Source organism: Cetorhinus maximus, unplaced genomic scaffold, assembly GCF_964194155.1.
Source record: "Cetorhinus maximus unplaced genomic scaffold, sCetMax3.hap1.1 HAP1_SCAFFOLD_2513, whole genome shotgun sequence".
Classification (NCBI taxonomy): Eukaryota; Metazoa; Chordata; class Chondrichthyes; order Lamniformes; family Cetorhinidae; genus Cetorhinus; species Cetorhinus maximus.
This window is the reverse complement of record NW_027598450.1, coordinates 21,945-41,147: the sequence shown is the minus strand read 5'-3', so window position 1 is coordinate 41,147 and position 19,203 is coordinate 21,945.

Sequence of the window (19,203 nt, the reverse complement as noted above, 5' to 3'; positions counted from 1 at the left end):
CCCTTTCCGTTTCTTCCCCCTCCCTTTTGTTTTTTCCAATAATTTATCTAGATTTTTCTTTTCCCACCTATTTCCATTATTTTTAAATGTATTCCACCCATCGTTTATTTCATCCCACCCCCACTAGAGCTACCTTGCTTGTGCTGCTCTCCACTCTTAATTAGCACATTCTTTTAGATAATATCACCACCTTCAACACCTCTTTGTTCCTTTGTCTGTGACATCTTTTGGTTATCTCCTCCTATCACTGCTTGCTTGTCCCAACAACGCCCCCCACCCCCCCTTTCCTATTTCTACTTAGTTCTGTTGAAGGGTCATGAGGACTCGAAACGTCAACTTTGCTCTTCTCCGCCGATGCTGCCAGACCTGCTGAGTTTTTCCAGGTATTTCTGTTTTTGTTACTAATTTAAACAGCCCTGATTTCTCCACTCACTTTTTGATTTCCCCCTTTATAAGCGGTGGCATATTTTTCCCAACCCTTTAGTGGTATCATCTCAACTTTATACTATATTTGTAATGAACTTGGATGAAGAAATAGGAATTGTACATTTAAATTTGCTAATTAAACGATAGGCAGCATAGTAAATAGTGCAGATGGGAAGCTGAAAGTTACAAAAGGATATTGATAGATCACATGAGAGGCAAAACTGTGGCAAATGGAGTTTAACATGAGCAGAGGGATTTAGGTGTCCAGATGCAGAATCACTAAAGTCTAGTGGACAGATAGAGAAAATGATGTTGATAAGGCTAATGGGATATTGGCTTTCATTGCAAGAGGGCGGAATACAAAGGGATGGGAGTTATGATACAGCTGTACAGAGCTCCGGTTAAATACCTCCTGCATTCAGGTCTAACTGAGGTCTTTAAGATGATTAAAAGATTTGAAAGGGTAGATAGACAAACTAGTTGCTCTGATGGAGGAGTTCAGAACAAGAGGGCATAGTCTTAAAAATCGAGCCAGGCCATATGAAGTGGTATCAGGGAGCACTTCTTCACTCAAAAGATTGTCTAAATCTGGAACTCTTTCACTGTAAAGCTGTTAATAAACCAGAGGGTCATTAAAAATTTTGAAACTGAGATGGCGGATTCTTTTTGGATAAGGGTGTTAAGGATTATGGGACAAAGATGGGTCAATGGAACTAAGATATAGATGAACAATGTTCTAATTGAATAGTGGAACGACCTCGAGGGGTTGAATGGCCTACTCCTGTTCCTAGTTCAGTCTGGTCCGGAACCCCCAAAAAAGCCATTACTGTCAGTGTCAGCACAAAGCTTCAAAAGGGTTCGAGGGAGGTTATTCCCATAAAGCAACTCATATCTTTCTAAAATACTTTAGAACATAGAAAACAGAACCAGTGTCTTTCTATAGCAGAACATATACGATTTCTATTATAAATTGACAATTATCTGGCAGTAATGTGTACACAATATATACTGCCTAATTAAAGAGCATCATTGTGAGAATAGAAAAGTACAAACAGTCCACAGTAGAGCTCTCATCTATCCGTTCAGACCAGCTACAGCTTATTGTACGTAACTAGTATTTGAATTAGATCATATTTTTAACACACCTTCGCACATATATTTTAAAGGAACTAGTCTCAAATGAGTTGACATTTCTGCAGGGCTTGGCTTTTAGCACATTAAAGTCACCAACTCTCTAGTCACTAGGAGCATCCTTTCTGTGGAACCTGAATCCTGTTCCTGTGCTAGGCACAAACTGCATTCCCAGCAGCTTTTAAAATGTTTCTCCAATAGCAACCAGAGTCTGAAAGCTACCAGGAAACACAGGCACGACTCCAGCACTGAACTAAAAAGGAAGAGCAGTATACTAAACCAGCCAGACTCCTCGTGTTATATATAACAAAGAAAACTTCCATTTATAGAGCTTTTTTCAGAGCCTCAAAGCACTTTAAAGCCAATTTAGTACTTACAAGGAAACTAATCTTGAATCAAGGTTTCCATCCCAAGCTTTTAAGGGAAGCAAGTGGGAATATTACAGATGTCCTGACTATAATATTCCAAAGTTCCCTCAAGTCAGGAGCCATTCCTTTAAATTGGAAAGTTGAAAATGCTACACTGTTATTTAAGAAAGATGAGAGAGGGAAACCAGGAAATTATTGGCCAGTTAGCTTAACATTTGTTGTCAGGAAATTGCTAGAGTTTATATATTAGGGGTAGAGTGAGTGAACACCTAGAAAATTTTTAGTTGGTCAGAGAGCCAGTGTGGATTTGTAAAGGTTGGGTCATGTCTGACAAACCTGATAGAAGTTTTGAACAGATGACTAGAGTAATGAGTAGACAAATGTCTGGATGTTATTTATATGGCTTTCCAGAAGGTGTTTGATAAGTCACAATCAGCTAAAGTAGGTTCATGGAATTGAAGAAAAATTGAAGGAAAATGAGTTGCTACAACCAGTTCTGAGCAAGTTTTCCACATACATGGTGAAAGATTCTTTCACCTTTGGGAAGACCATACAGGGTTTGCATATCGATAGCAATGCCGTGTCCTAGTCCTCGTTCAACATTGCTAGCTTATTCACTAATGTACCGCTCAAGGAAGCCATAGATGCTTGCAACACATCATTATATCGTGGTGTTCTTGACACACCACTATTGGCTGAATCCGTGTTAACTGAACTTATGAACTCAGCAATTTGTAAGAAATTGGGATTTTAATAAACTGATATTTTCCACATAGTATAAAGCCTAACTAAAAAGCTTTCTAAAAAGGCAACAATTTCTAAACAGTCTTTGAAAACAGCAAAGTCACTTGGTTCAGGCTGTGTTAACATTCCTAAGCTGGTAGGATGGTGTCTTGCAAGTGTTTAGACGGACTGGGATATAAGCCTCAGTATGAAGTAAACTAAAAAGCTGACCTCGAGCAGGGTGAAGAACAGGGGAGGTGGTAACCACCCTGATAGTTTGGGCACTTGTCATGTATCCATTTGTCTGAAGGGTTTGTGTAGGTGATTGACACCGGTGAAGCTACCAGCCCCAAGAAGAAGGGTATATTAACAAATGCTTGGGGACAGGGGGCAGGTGCTGGTGAGGTGGCAGTGCCTGTCAGGCAGCCGCCTTCTTCAGGTGGAAGATTGACCAGAGGAAGAGGGGAAGAATGAGGGAAGAGTTCCCTAACACTTCGACCAGAGAGCAGAATGCTGCTTTCACAAGCTACTGAAATCAACACACTCTGTGCTAACCGTTTGTCCTCTGGGATCGGTAAATCACTCTACTGTCACAGGTCGTATACTTTTTCTGTCTAATTAGTTAATGCATCATATCTAAACCGCTGCTTCTTAATAAACTGTCTTAAAATTACTTACAAATAGTCGACTGCCTACCTTAGGTATCTGTCGCCCCGAATCCAAAAATCTTAAACTCGCAGTGAGTTCAGTTTTAATGACACCATGTGCGCCCAAATGGATGGTGTTGCCATGGATCCCTTCTAGGCCCAGCTCTTGCTAACATCTTGGTTGCTTTCCAAGAGAAATGCGTCTACGATGGAATGATATAGATGTTATGTTTGCTATATTTGAATCAGTAGTTGCATGTAAGAATTTCCTTGCACACCTTAATGGACTCCATCCTGTGCTCGAATTCACCTTTGAAATGGAGTAGTCAGCTTCTGACCTCATTACAGCCTTACTTCAAACATGGACAAAAGAGCTGAACTCCCGAGGTGAGGTGAGAGTGACTGCCCTTGACATCAAGGCAGCATTTGACCGAGTGTGGCATCAAGGAGCCCTAGCAAAACTGGAGTCAATGGGAATCAGGGGGAAAAGTCTACGCTGGTTGGAGTCATACCTAGCACAAAGGAAGATGGTTGTGGTTGTTGGAGGTCAATATCTCAGTTGCAGGAGATCACTGCAGGAGTCCCTCAGGGTAGTGTCCTCGGCCCAATCATCTTCATCTGCTTCATCAATGACCTTCCTTCCATCATAAGGTCAGAAGTGGGGATGTTCACTGATGATTGCATAATGCTCAGCACCATTCGCGACTCCTCAGATATTGAAGCAGTCCATGTCCAAATGCAGCAAGACCTGGACAATATCTAGACTTGGGATGACAAGTGGTAAGTAACATTCACGCCACACAAGTGTCAGGCAATGACCATCTCCAACAAGATAGAATCCAACCATCACCCCTTGACATTCAATGGCATCACCAGCACTGAAGCCCCCACTAATCAACATCCTGGGGGTTACCATTCACCAGAAACTGAACTGGACTAGCCATATAAATACTGTCACTACAAGAGCAGGTCAGAGGCACGGAATCCTGCACTAAGTAGCTCACCTCCTGACTCTCCAAATCCTGTCCACAAGGCACAAGTCAGGAGTGTGATGGAATACTCTCCACTTGCCTGGATGAGTGCAGTTCCAACAACACTCAAGAAGCTTGACACCATCCAGGACGAAGCAGCCTGTTTGATTGGTACCACATCCACAAACTTTCATCCCCCCACCACCGACGCACAGTGGCAGCAGTGTGTGCCATCTACAAGATGCAGAAATTCATCAGAAAGGCTCCTTAGACACTACCTTCCAAACCCACGACTGATACTATCTAGAAGAACAAGCAGACACATGGGAACACCATCACCTGGAAGTTCCCCTGCAAGTCACTCACCATCCTGACTTGAAAATATATCGCTGTTCCTTCATTGTCGCTGGGTTAAAATCCTGGAACTCCCTCCCTAACAGCACTGTAGGTGTACCCACACCACAGGGACTGCAGCGGTTCAAGGCAGCAGCTCAGCACCACCTTCTCAAGGGCAATTAAGAATGGGCAATAAATGCTGGTCCAGCCAGCGAAGCCCACATCCCGTAAAGGAATAGAAAAAAAATGTCAAAGGAGCTCCCTTTCTTTGACATGTTAGTTTAGAAATCTATTAATGGGCTCTCTCCTAATGTCTACCGCAAGCCTCTTTTCACTGGTTAATATCCGTGTTGGGATTCCTACAGCTCCACACACTATAAGATTGGTCTCATCTGCAACCTCAAATAGAGCCCGAGCCATTTGCTCACCGTGCTAGCTTGATGCTGAAACAGGGGCATCAAAGCCATCCTGCAGGATAATGGCTACGCTGATCAGAGCATTTCATGCTCTATATCATGCAAATATGATATATATTATGAACGGGCCTAAGGCCACCGCTTCCATCCTGGAAAATGCCCAGTCTACCTCAAATTATCCTGAAAGGGCAAGATGTCTCAAAAATTTGAGCAACAGGTGAAGCGATTTCACACTGCTACTATGCAGTAGCAACATGAGTGGTATTCGCCACTAAAAGGATGCTGCCGTCAAGCCAAAAACACATTCTGCCTATCACAGAAATGAGTAATGTAGTATATGATTTTCGATGTTCGTACGATTGCAGATATGTCGGTTATACATCCCAATGACTGCTGGATCATATCAAACAGGACAGCCCTTTGGTTGTTCGGAACAGTCAAAGTACTAACCGTACTCAACCAGCCAATGTTTGAAAAACTCAGAACATAGTGTCCAACATCAGGTGTAATTCCTCAATTGGACAATGCTTATTAAACAACCCTGATTGTACTAAGAATTACCAATTTAAGGTTATCAGTCAGGCTCGCAGTGTGGCTCACTTACCCATGCTGGAAGCTACATATATTCACAGACAGGGCCCTGTCCTTTGCAAACAGAAAGAACACATGCACGCATTGCACCTTTTTCAACTAAACAAATGCTTGGGGGTCAGCAATTCTGTGGTTCATTCCCCATGACAATGTCTTGACCAATCACAGTTCACTTGCTTGGTTTGAACTTAAAGGAAAAACTTGGCAATTAACTGTTTCCTGGTGCATTCTCCATGGCAACACCTCTACCAATCAGAGTCCACTTGCCAACCAATCAGCACCCTCTTCTCATACAGTATAAATTGTTGTTCCCTTAAGATTTGGTATTCTTTCACATATCCTGATGAGTGGAAAACAAAAAGCTCTGACAGCATGTCTCTTTTCTCAGCAATACTCAAAATTATTGACCTAGTTAGAATATTGGCTGAGCGGCAGGAGACAAGTTTATAAAGATATATTGCGGTAAATTAAGGAAATGGTCAAAACTGTGGTAAATGGATTTAAATGTACACAAATATGTCATCCACATTGGACCTAAAAAGAATAGATTAGGGTGCTAAGTGATGAAAAACTGGAAATAGTGGAGGTCCAAAGACATAGATTAAAATGCCATGAACAGGTACAGAAAATAATCAAAAAGTTAATGGAATGCTGGCCTTTAAATCTAGATTAGAATACATGTGGATAGAAGTCATGCTTTAGCTACACAAAGCCTTGGTTAGATCACACCTGGAGTTACTGTGAGCAGTTCTGCGCTTCACACCTTAGGAAGGATATATTGGTCTTGGAGAGAGCGAATGTAGATTTACCAGAATTATAACTGGACTCCATGGGTTAAGTTATAAGGAAAAATGACACAAACTAGGATTGCATTACTTATAGGTCTCTAACAGTAGTTGCAGTGCAGGGATGAGTATAAATCAGGAAATTAGAGGTGTATGTAATAAAGATAATGTAGTAATCATGGCATCATTAATCTTATAGACAGGGCAAATCAAATTTGCAGTAATAGTGTGGAGGGTGAGTTCATACAATGCATTCAAGTTAGTTTTCTAGGTCAGTATACTTGGGGACCAATTGCAGAACAAGCTATTTTGGATCTAGTATTGTGCAAGAGAAAGGGTTAATTAATAATCTTATGATAAGGGATGCCGAGGGAAGAGTGACCATTATATCACAGAATTTAATATTGAGTTTGAAAGTGATTTAGTTAAGTCTGAAACTGGGGTCTTAAATCTAAACAATGCAAACCATATAGGTATGAGGGGCAAATTGGCTAAGATAAATTGGGAAACTACTTTAAAAGACATGATGATAGACAAGCAATGGTTAGCATTTAAAGAATTAAGACAAAACTTGCAACAATTATACATTCCCTTATGGCACAAAAACCCCAAAGAAAAAGCAATCCAACCATAGCTAACAAGAGGAATTAAAGACAGTATTAGATCAAAGCAAGAGGCTTATATTGATGTCAAAAAATGTAGTAAGCCTAAGGACGACCAAGAGATTGATAAGGAAAGGGGAAAGGGAATGTATTCTAGAAAGAGATATAAAAACAAATCACTAATGTTTCAATGGGCATGTAAATAGGAACAGATTAGTGAAAGTAAATGTGGACCCATTAGAGGCAGGGGCAGGTGAAATTAAATGGTAGAGACTTAAACAAATACTTTGTTTGTTTTCACAATTGAAAATATTTTTAAAAATCCCAGAAATCATGGGGAACCAAAGGTCTAGCGAGAAGGAGGAACTTGAGATCAGTATAAATAAATAGTACTGGTGAAATCAATGGGACACATCCCCTGGATCTGATGACCTGTCTCCTAGTGTCTTAAAAGGAGGTAACTGCAGAGATAGTGGATGCATTGGTTATAATCTTCCAGAATTCCTCGGATTCTCAAAGAATTGTAGAATGACTACAGCACAGAAGGTGGCCATTTGGCTCATCGAGTTCATGCAGTCCCCTGCAAAAGGAACTCAGCTAGTCCCAGCTCCATGCCCTTTCCCCACAGTCTTGCAAATATTTTCTCCAGATGCTTATCAGATTTCCTTTTGAAAACCATGACTGCCTCTGCCTCCACCACTCTCAGGCAGTGCATTCCAGATCCTAACCATTCACTGAGTGAAGTCTTTCCTCATGTTGCCGTTGCTTCTTTAGCCAATCAATTTAAATCTGTGCCCTCTTGTTCTTGATCCTTTCACCAATGGGAACTTTCTCCCTATCTACTTTTTCCAGGCCCTTCATGATTTTGAATACCTTTGAGAAATTTGCTCTCAGCCTTCTCTTTTGCAAGGAAGGCAGCCCCAACTTCTGTGACAGAAATTCCTTGTTCTCATGAATCTTTTCTGCTCCCTCTCTGAAGCCTTCACATCTTTCCTAAAGCATGGTGCTCAGAATTGGACACAACACTCCCATTGAGGCCAGCCAGCATTTTATAAGGGTTCATCATAGCATCCTTGGTTTTGCACTCTATGCCCCTATTTATAAAGTCCAGGATCCTGTATGCCTTATTAACCACTTTTTCTATCTGTCCTGGCAATGATTTGTGCATATATACCAGGTCCCTCTGCTCCTGCACTCCCTTTAGAATTGTATCCTTTATTTTATACTGCCTCTCTCGTTCTTCTGACAAAAACGTATACCTTCACACTTCGCCGCATTACATTTCATCTGCCACATTTGTCCATTCCACCAACCTATGTCTTCTTGAAATCTATCACTATCCTCCTCACAATTCAAAACACTTCTAAATTTTACATCATCTGCAAATTGTGTCCTCTGGACCCCAGTCTGGCTCACCCTCCAGTCTGAAAAACAACAATACTCTGTTTTCTGTCACTCAGCCAACCTCATATCCATGCTAACTGTCCCTTTTATTCCATGCTTCTTGGTTATAGAACAGTTCCCAAGGATTGGAAAGAAGTAAACATAACCCTGCTATATAAAAAGATGGAAGAGAGAAAATGGGGAACCTTAGGGCAGTTAGCCTCAGGTTTGCCCTAGTGGGCAAAATGCTAGAATTTATTCTCAGAGACGTAGTAACAGGGACTTAGAAAATCATAATATGATAAGCAGAGTCAACACACATTTCTGAAAGGGAAATAGTGTTTGACAAATCGGTTTTAAAAAGATAAGAAGTTTTCAGTGAGTTTTTGAGGATATAAAGAGCAAAAAATATAAGGGGGAGCTAGTAGATGGGGTGTATTTAGATTTTCAAAAAGCATTTGATAAGTTGCCGCACAAGAGGTTATTACACAAAACTAAGACTCATGGGATAGGGGTTAATATATTAGCAAGGATTCAGGATTGGTTAACGTACAGAAAGTAGAGAGGGGGAATCAATGGGACTTTTCCGGGTTTGCAGCCTGTAACTAGCCGGGTACCAAAAGGCCTCAGCTATTTACATCTATGTTAATCACTTAGAGAGCTGATCGAATTGAAGCAAATAAAACTCTTAAGGGACTCAACAGGCTGAGAAAATATTTCCCCTGGCTGGGAAATTTAGAATACATGGCCACAGTCTCAGAATAAGCAGTCAGCAATTTAGGCGTGAGGTGAAGAGATTTCTTCACTCAAAGATATGTGAATCTTTGGAATTCTCTACCCCAGGGAGTTGCAGATGCTCAGTTATTGAGTATACTCAAAATAGATTTTTGGGTCCTAAGGAAATTAAGGGATATGGGCTAGTGCAGGAAGGTGAAGTTGAGGTTGAAGATCAGCCATGATCTTACTGAATGGTGTAACATGTTCCAGGGGATAAACATCCCCCTCCTGTTCCTATGTTCCTTAGCGCAGTGACTGTTATAATGTAGCAAACATGTCAGCCAATTTACACTCAACAAATTGCCACAAATGTCGCTAAGATAAATGACCATATACTTAATGGTTGTAGGATAAACATTGGCCATGACACTGAAGAAAACTTCCCTGTTCTTCAAAATAGTGTTTTTTGGATATTTTACAACCACCCTCGAGGGAAGAAGAAACTTCAGTTGAAAGGTCTCAACTGAAAACAGCACCTCTAACAGAGCAGCACAGAAACATAGAAAATAGGAGCAGGAGTAGGCCATTCGGCCCTTCAAGCCTGCTCCGCCATTCATTATGATCATGGCTGATCATTCAACTCAATAGCCTGCTCCTGCTTTCTTCCCATAACCTTTCATCCCATTTTCCCCAAGAGCTATATCTAACTCCTTTTTGAAAACACACAATGTTTTAGCCTCAAATACTTTCTGTGGTAGCGAATTCCACAGGCTCACCACGTTCTGGGTGAAGAAATTTCTCCTCGTCTCAGTCCTAAATAGTCTACCCCATATCCTCAGACTGTGACCCTTGGTTCCAGATGCCCCTGCCATCGGGAACATCCTTCCTGCATCTACCCTGTCTAGTCACAGAATCTCAGTACAGAAGTGGCCCTTCGGCCCATCGAGTCTGCACCAACACGTGAGAAACACTTGGCCTACCTATCTAATCCCATTGACCAGCACTTGGGCAATAGCCTTGAATGTTATGATGTGCCAAGTGCTAATCCAGGTACTTTTTAAAGGATGTGTGGCAACCCGCCTCCACCACCCTCCCAGGCAGCGCATTCCAGACCGTCACCACCCTCTGGTGAAAAGGGTTTTCCTCACATACTCCCTAAACCTCCTGTCCCTTACCTTGAACCCTTTGTGACTGACCCTTCAACTAAGGGGAACAGCTGCTCCCTATCCACCCTGTCCATGCCCCTCATAATCTTGTGCACCTCGATCAGGTCGCCCATCAGTCTTCTTTGCTCCAATGAAAGCAACCCAAATCTGTCCAACCTCTCTTCATAACTTCAAATGTCTCATCCCAGGCAACATCCTGGTGAATCTCCTCTGCACCCCCTCCAGTGCAATCACATCCTTCCTATAATGTGGTGACCAGAATTGCACACAGTACTCCAGCTGTGGCCTCACCAAGGTTCTATACAACTCCAACGTGACTTCTCTTTTGTAATCTATGCCTTGATTAATAAAGGCAAGTGTCCCATATGCCTTTTTCACCACTCCACTAACATCCCCTCCGCCTTCAGAGATCTATGGACACACACGCCAAGGTCCCTTTGTTCCTCAGAACCTCCTAGTGTCGTGCCGTTCATTGAATGCTTTCTTGTCAAATTACTCCTTCCAAAGTGTATCACCTCACACTTTTCAGGGTTAAATTCCATCTGCCACTTATCTACCCATTTAACCATCCCGTCTATATCTTCCTGTAGCCCAAGACACTCAACCTCACTGTTAACCACCCGGCCAATCTTTGTGTCATTTGCAAACTTACTAATCTGACCCCCAACATAGTCATCTATGTCGTTTATATAAATGACGAATAATAGGGGACCCAGCACAGATCCCTGTGGTGCGCCACTGGACACTGGCTTCCAGTCACTGAAGCAACCTTCTGTCATCAGCCTCTGTCTCTTACAACTAAGCCAATTTTGAATCCAACTTATCAAATTACCCTGTATTCCACGTGCATTTGCCTTCTTTATAAGTCTCCCATGTGGGACCTTGTCAAAGGCTTTGCTGAAATCCACATAAACTACAACTGCACTACCCTGATCTACACACCTGGTTACCTCCTTAAAAAATTCAATCAAATTTGTTAGGCATGACCTCCCTCTGACAAAGCCATGCTGACTATCCCTGATCAAACCTTGCCTCTCCAAGTGGAGGTAGATTCTCTCCTTCAGAATTTTCTCCAATAGTTTCCCTACCACTGGCGTGAGATTCACTGGCCTGTAGTTCCCTAGCTTATCTCTACAACCCTTCTTAAATAGCAGAACCACATTAGCTGTTCTCCAGTCCTCTGGCACCTCCCCTGTGGCCAGAGAGGAATTAAAAATTTGGGCCAGAGCCCCTGCAATCTCCTCACTTGCCTCCCTCAGCAGTCTGGGACACAAATCATCTGGACCTGGAGATTTGTCCACTTTTAAGCCTGCCAACACCTCCAATACCTTGTCACTCCCGATATCAATTTGCTCAAGAGCCTCGCAGTCTTTCTCCCCGAGTTCCATACCTTCATCCTCATTCTCTTGGTTGAAGATGGATGTAAAGTATTCATTCAACATTCTACTGATGTCCTCTGGCTCCACCCATAGATTGCCCCCTTGGTCCCGAATGTGCCCTACTCTTTCCCTGGTTATCCTCTTCCCATTGATATACTTATAGAATATCTTGGGATTTCCCCTACTTTTACCAGCCAGAGCTTTCTCATATCCCCTCTTTGCTCTCCTAATTGCTTTCTTAAGCTCCACCCTGCACTTCCTGTACTCCACTAATGCCTCCGCTGATTTGCTCCCCTTGTACCTGCTAAAAGCCTCTCTTTTCCTTCTCATCTTATCCTGAATATCTCTGGTCATCCATGGTTCTCTGGGCTTGTTACTCCTTCCTATCACCCTGGAGGGAACATGTTGAGCCTGTACCCTCCCCATTTCCTTTTTGAACACCCCCATGTTCCTCTGTAGATTTCCCCACAAGGAGCTGTTCCCAGTCTACCTTGGCCAGATCCTGCCTTATTTTACTAAAATCTGCTCTCCCCCAATCCAAAACATTTTTTTGCAACTTGTCTATTTCTTTGTCGATAACAAGCTTAAATTGTACCATGTTGTGGTCGCTATCACTAAAATGTTCCCCCACCACCACCTCAGCCACCTGTCCGGCCTCATTCCCCAAAATTAGGTCCAGTACTGCACTGTCCCCCCTCTACATATTGACCTAAAAAGTTCTCCTGCACACATTTCAAGAAATTCACTCCATCCAAGCCCTTAACACTATGTCTATCCCAATTAATGTTGGGAAAGTTGAAATCACCTAATATAATTACCCTATTGTTATTGTTTTTACACACCTCCGCAAATTATGCACATATTTGCTCCTCAATTTCCCGCTGACTATCTGGGGGTCTATAATAAACACCTAACAATGTGACTGCCCCTTTTTTATTCCTAAGCTCTACTCACAAAGCTTCATTCGATGCCCCCTCCAAGATATCATCTCTCCTTACTGCAGTAACTGGCTCCTTAACTAATAATACAACACCTCCTCTCTTTTACACCCTCCCCTGTCTCGCCTGAAGATTCTATATCCCGGAATGTTGAACTGCCAATCCTGCCCCTCCCTCAACCACGTCTCTGTGATGGCTACTATATCACATTCCATGTGTCAATCCTCACCCTTAACTCATCCATTTTACCTATAATACTCCTGGCATTAAAGTAGAGGCCATCCAGCCTTGCCTTACTCCCTTGAAACGTAATGCAGCTGTACTCCCTCTAACTTGTTTTACTGTATTATGACATGTCCCTATTCTGCTAACATTCTGTGTCCCTCCCCCTGCCGAATTAGTTCAAACTCCTCCCAACAGCACTAGCAAACCTGCCTGCAAGGGTGTTAGTCCTGCTCTGGTTCAGATGTAGACCATCCCGCTTATACAGGTCCCACCTTCCCCAGGAACGGTCCCAGTGATCCAGGAATCTAAAACCCTCCCTCCTGCACCAACTCTTAAGCCACATATTCATAGAAACATAGAAACTAAGAGCAGGAATAGGCCATTCAGCCCTTCAAGCCTGCTCCACCATTCATTATGATCATGGCTGATCATCCAACTCAATAGCTTGCTCCCGCTTTCTCCCCATACCCTTTGATCCCTTTTGCCCCAAGAGCTATATCTAACTCCTCCTTGAAAGCATACAATCTTTTGGTCTCAACTACTTTCTGTGGTAACGAATTCTACAGGCTCACCACTCTCTGGGTGAAGAAATTTCTCCTCATTTCAGTCCTAAATGGTCTACCCCATATCCTCAGACTGTGACCCCTGGTTCTGGACTCCCCCACCATTGGGAATATCCTTCCTGTATCTACCCTGTCTAGTCCTGTTAGAATTTTATAGGTTTCTATGAGATCCCCCCTCATTCTTCTGAACTCCAGCGAATATAATCCTAATCAACTCAATCTCTCCTCATATGTCAGACCCGCCATCCCAGGAATCAGTTGGGTAAACCTTTGCTGCACTCCCTCTATAGCAAGTACACCCTTCCTCAGATAAGGAGACCAAAACTGCACACAATATTCTAAGTATGGTCTCACCAAGGCCCTGTATAATTGCAGCAAGACATCCCTGCTCCTGTACTCGAATCCTCTGGCTATGAAGGCCAACATACCATTTGCCTTCTTTATCACCTGCTGCACCTGCATGCTTACCTTCAGCGACTGGTGTACCAGCACTCGTTGCACATTCCCCTCTCTCAATTTATAGCCATTCAGATAATAATCTTCCTTCCTGTTTTTGCTACCAAAATGGATAACCTCACATTTATCCACATTATACTGCATCTGCCATGCATTTGCCCACTGACTCAGCTTGTCCAAATCACACTGAAGCATCTCTGCATCCTCCTCACAGCTCATCCTCCCACCCAGCTTTGTGTCATCTGCAAATTTGGAGATATTACATTTAATTCCCTCATCTAAATCATTAATATATATTGTGAATAACTGGGGTCCCTGCGGTACCCCACGAGTCACTGCCTGCCATTCGGAAAAAGACCCGTTTATTCCTACTCTTTGCTGTCTGCCAACCAGTTTCCTATCCATCTCAATATACTACCCCCAATCCCATGCACTTTAATTTTACACGCCAATCTCTTATGTGGACTTTGTTGAAAGCCTTCTGAAAGCCATCCAATGGCTCCCCCTCATCAACTCTACTAGTTACATCCTCGAAAAATTCCATTAGATTTGTCAAGCATGATTTCCCTTTCATAAATCCATGCTCTGTCTGATTCTGCCACAGTTTTCCACTGCGCTAATCTCCTGTTTCTGTGCTCGCTAGCACGTGGCACTGGGAGTAATCCAGAGATTACAACCCGAGAGGGCCTGCATTTTAGTCTATTGCGTAACTCCCTGAATTCTTGATGCAAAACCTCATCCCTCTTTCTACCTATATCATTTGTACCAACATGTACCATGACCTCTGCCTTATCACCCTCCCCCTTCAGGATGCCCTGCAGCCGTTCAGTGACATCCCGGACCCTGGCACCAGGGACGTAACACACCATCCTGGAGTCACGTTGACGGCCACAGTAGCGCCTGACTATAGAATCCCCTATTACTATTGCTCTTCCTCCCCTCCTGTACAGACTGACTGCTTATGGTGCCATAAGCTTGGCTCTGTCTGCGCTCCCTGGAGGAACCGGCACCCTCATCAGCCTACAAAATGGAATACCGATTTGTGAGCGGGACCCAGAGGACTCCTGAACTACCTGCCTGTTTCTCTTGGACTGCCTGGTGGTCACCCATTCCCTTCCTTCCTCAAGTCCCTTCAGCTGCGGTGTGACCACCGCTCTGAACGTGCTATCCATGATGCTCTCAGACTCACAGATGCTTCACAGTGTCCCCAGCCGCCGTTCCAGCTCTGAAACCCGAGTTTCCAGGAGCTGCAGCTGGACACACTTCCTGCACACATGCTGGTCCCGGGCACTGGAAATGTTCCCGGCTTCCCACATGGAGCACACCACAGTTTTGAGCTCTCCTGCCATGACTTATTCCTTTAAATTAAACCTTTTAAATCAATTACTCTAGGGCCCTTCTTTCCTGATCCTCGTTACTGCAGAATATACAAACTATAAACCACAAAAAGACCTTAAACTATAAGCATTAAAAGTAGTAAATATTAACCTGACCTTACCCACTACTTACCAGTCATTTCTCTCCCTTGTAGCCTCTACTGCTGCAGCAGGGCAACACCACTCTCTGAAGATTTAAGAAGTTGGATAGCAAAGAAAAAATGCAAGCACCAAATTGCCAATACCCACACTCACTCTGGCTGTGGCTCACTCAGGATGAGGTCTCTCCCCTGCTCGTGTGCATTTCCTCTTTAACCAGCAATGCAACTCCACCACCTTTTCTTTTTGTCTGTCCTTCCTAAATACTGAATACTCCTGGATGTTGAGTTCCCATCCCTGGTCACCCTGCAGCTATGTCTCCATAATCCCGACTATAACATACTTGTTTACATCTATTTGTGTGATTAATTCATCCACTTTATTACGAATGCTCCTTGCGTTAAGGTGCAAAACCTTAAGGTTTGTCTTTTTAACATTACTTGTTCCGTTCCCACTATTTTTCACTGAGGCCCTGTTTGATTCTCTATCACTTTTCTTATTCCCCTTTCTGTCTTTTGTTTTTGTCCTTGATTCCTCCTCCTCTGATCCTTGCATAGGTTCCCATCCCCCTGCCGTTTTATAGTTTAAACCCTCCCCAACCATTCTAACAAATATTCCCCTTAGGACATCAGTCCCGGTCCTGCCCAGGTGTAACCCATCCAGTTTGTACTGGTCCCACCTCCCCCAGAACCAGTCTCAACGTCCCAGGAATCTGAAACTCTCCCCCACCTCACACCATCTCTTCAGCCACGTATTCATCCGATATATCCTGCTATTTCTACTCTAGCACGTGGCACTGGTAGTAATCCTGAGATCGCTACCTTTGAGGTCCTACTTTTCAACTTACTTCCTAAATCCCTATATTCTGCTTTTAGGACCTCATCCCTTTTCTTTTTACCTATGTCATTTGTACCAATGTGTACCACGGCCACTGGCTGTTCACCCTCCCCCTTCAGAATATCCTGTAGCCGCCCTGAGACATCCTTGACCGTAGCACCAGGGAGGCAACATACCACCCTGGAGTCTCATTTGCGGCAACAGAAACGCCTATCTATTCCCCTTATTCACTCCCATTTTGAGAGCCTCATTCACCTTTGCATTGATCTTTGAACTGGAGTACCTATCACAAATGAATCCCCTATAACTATTGCATTCCCACATTTTTTACTCCTCCCCTGTGCAGTAGAGCCAACCGTGGTGCAACAAATTTGGCTGTTTCTGCTTTCCCGCGTGATGCCATTCCCCTCAACAGTATCCAAAGCGGTATATCTGTTTTGCAGAGGAATAGCCATTGGAGATTCCTGCACTGCCTGCCTAGTCCTCTTGCTCTGCCTGTGGACTCAGCCTGCGGTGTAACCACCTCTCTATACGTGCTATCCACGATACGCTCTGCCTTGCGGATGCTCCACAGTGTCCCCAGCCGCCACTCCAGCTCCAAAACTCTGGCTTCCAGGAGCTGCTGCTGGAGACACTTCCCGCACAAATGCTGGCCCTGGGCACTGGAAATGTTCCCGGCTTCCCACATAGAGCAGGAGGAGCACACCACAGCTTTGAGCCCTCTTGCCATGACTTGCCCCTTTAAATTAAATTAAACCTTTTGGAAGATACTTAATATCAAATAACATCAATTACTCTAGGGCCCTTCTTCCCTGCTCCTCAATGTTACAGAAAATAGCCCTTACAAACGATGAATGACAAAATAAGACCTTAAAAACTATAAGTGATAAAAGTACTAAATACTTACCCGACCGTACTTCACGGTACTCAAAGGATCACCTCCTTCCCTCTTCACTGAACTCCCTCAGTCACCACTCCAATTTAAGCACTCTACTGCAGCCCAAAACAGCACTCCAGTGCAGACCTCGAGTAAAGTATCAGCCTGGATTGTGTGCTCAAGGGTCTGCTGTGGGAATTGAACCTTTGACTTTGAGTCAGGGGTGAGTGTTACGGTGTGTGTGTCAGCTGTGGAAAGCACTCTCATCTCTGAGTCAGAAGGCTGAGGGTGCAAATTCCACAAAATCAAGGCTGACACTCCAGGCAAGTAACTGAGGATGTACTGCACTATCAGAGGTGATGTTTTTTGGATATGACACATTGTCTGTTCTCTTCTCTACAGAAAAGATCCGACAGCACTATTTCAAAGAAGAGCAGGCGTGTTATCCCTATTGCCCTGGCCAATATTTATCCCTCAACCAAAATCATTAAAAACAGATTATCTGGTCATTATTACATCGATGTTTGTGGGAGCTTGCTGTGCATAAATTGGCATTTTCTACATCATGAGATAATTAATTAGGGGATAATTAATAAAGGATAATGAATTGAGGAAAGACAACTTTGATGGGTTGAGAATGCACCCAAGTCAAGTGAGTTGAAATCAAATGTTTACGGAAAAGACCGTGGCTGATCAATGGGCTACCTTCAAAGAAACACTATTGCAGGCAATGTCAAGGTATATTCCCTTGCAGAGGAAAGGTAGGACAAATAAAGCCAGAGTGCCCTGGATGATGAGAGAGATAAAGGTGAAGATGAAAAGGAAGAAGTGCGTGTACGACAGATGTCAGGTAGAAAATACAATGGAGAATCAGGCTGAATATAGAAGTACCAGAGAGGAAGTGAAGAAACTAATCAGAAAAGTAAGGAGGGAGCATGTCAAGAGGCCGATAGCAAACATAAAAGGGAATCCTAAGGTCTTCTATAAGCATGTAAATAATAAAAGGGTGGTAAAAGAAAGAGTAGGACCGATTAGGGATATAAAAGGGGACTTGCATGTGGAGGCAGGAGAAATAGCGGAGGTATTAAATGAGCACTTTGCGCCTGTCTTTACAAAGGAAGAACTTGCTACCCAGGCCGAGTTGACAGAGGAGGTAACTGGTACATTAGAATAATTTACAATTGAGGAGGTGGTGGTGTTAGAAAATCTGTCTTTACTTAAAATAGATAAAGTACCAGGACCAGATGAGATGCATCCAAGGATGCTGAGGGAAGTGAGAGTGGAAATTGCAGAGGCACTAGTGATAATCTTCCAGTCTTCCTTAGACACAGGAGTGGTGACAGGGGACAGGAAGATTGCAAATGTTACTCCCTTGTTCAATAAAAAAGTGCAAAGATAAAGCTGGCAACTAGAGGCCAATCAGTCTGACTTCAGTGGTAGGGAAACTTCTGGAAATTATAGTTCGGGACAAAAATCAATAATCACTTAGAAAAGTGCAGGATAATCAAGGAAAGCCATCAAGGGAAAATCATGTTTAACTAACTTGGAGTTTTTTTGAGGTGGTACCAGAGAAGGTTGATAAAGGAAATGCTGCTGATGTGGTATATGTGGATTTTCAAAAGGCATTTGATTCGGTGCCACACAACAGACTTGTGAGCAAAATTCTAGCTCATGGAATTAAAGGGAGAGTAGGCACTTGGATAAGAAATTGGCTGTGTAACAGGAAACAGAGAGTAGTGATAAATGGTTGTTTTTCAGATTGGAGGAAGGTCTGTAGTGGAGTTCCTTAGGGGTCAGTGTTGGGACCCTTGCTCTTCCTGATATATATTAATGACTTAGACTCTGGTGTTCAGGGCATGATTTCAAAATGTGCAGATGATACGAAGATTGGAAACGTTGTCACTGTGATGAGGATAATCTTGAACTTCAAGAGGACATAGGCATGTTGGTGGATTGGGCAGACAAATGGCAGATGAGATTCAATGAAGAGATGTGTGAGGTGGTTCATTGTGGCAGGAAAAATATGGAGACAATTTAAAATAAAAGGAGAAACTCTAAAGGAGGTACAGGAACAGAGGGACCTCTGTGTATGTGATGGCAGGTCAAGTTGAGAGAGCAATGAATAAAGCATATAGTATCTTAGACTTCATTAATAGGGGCATTGAGTACAAGAGCAAGGTCATGTTGACCT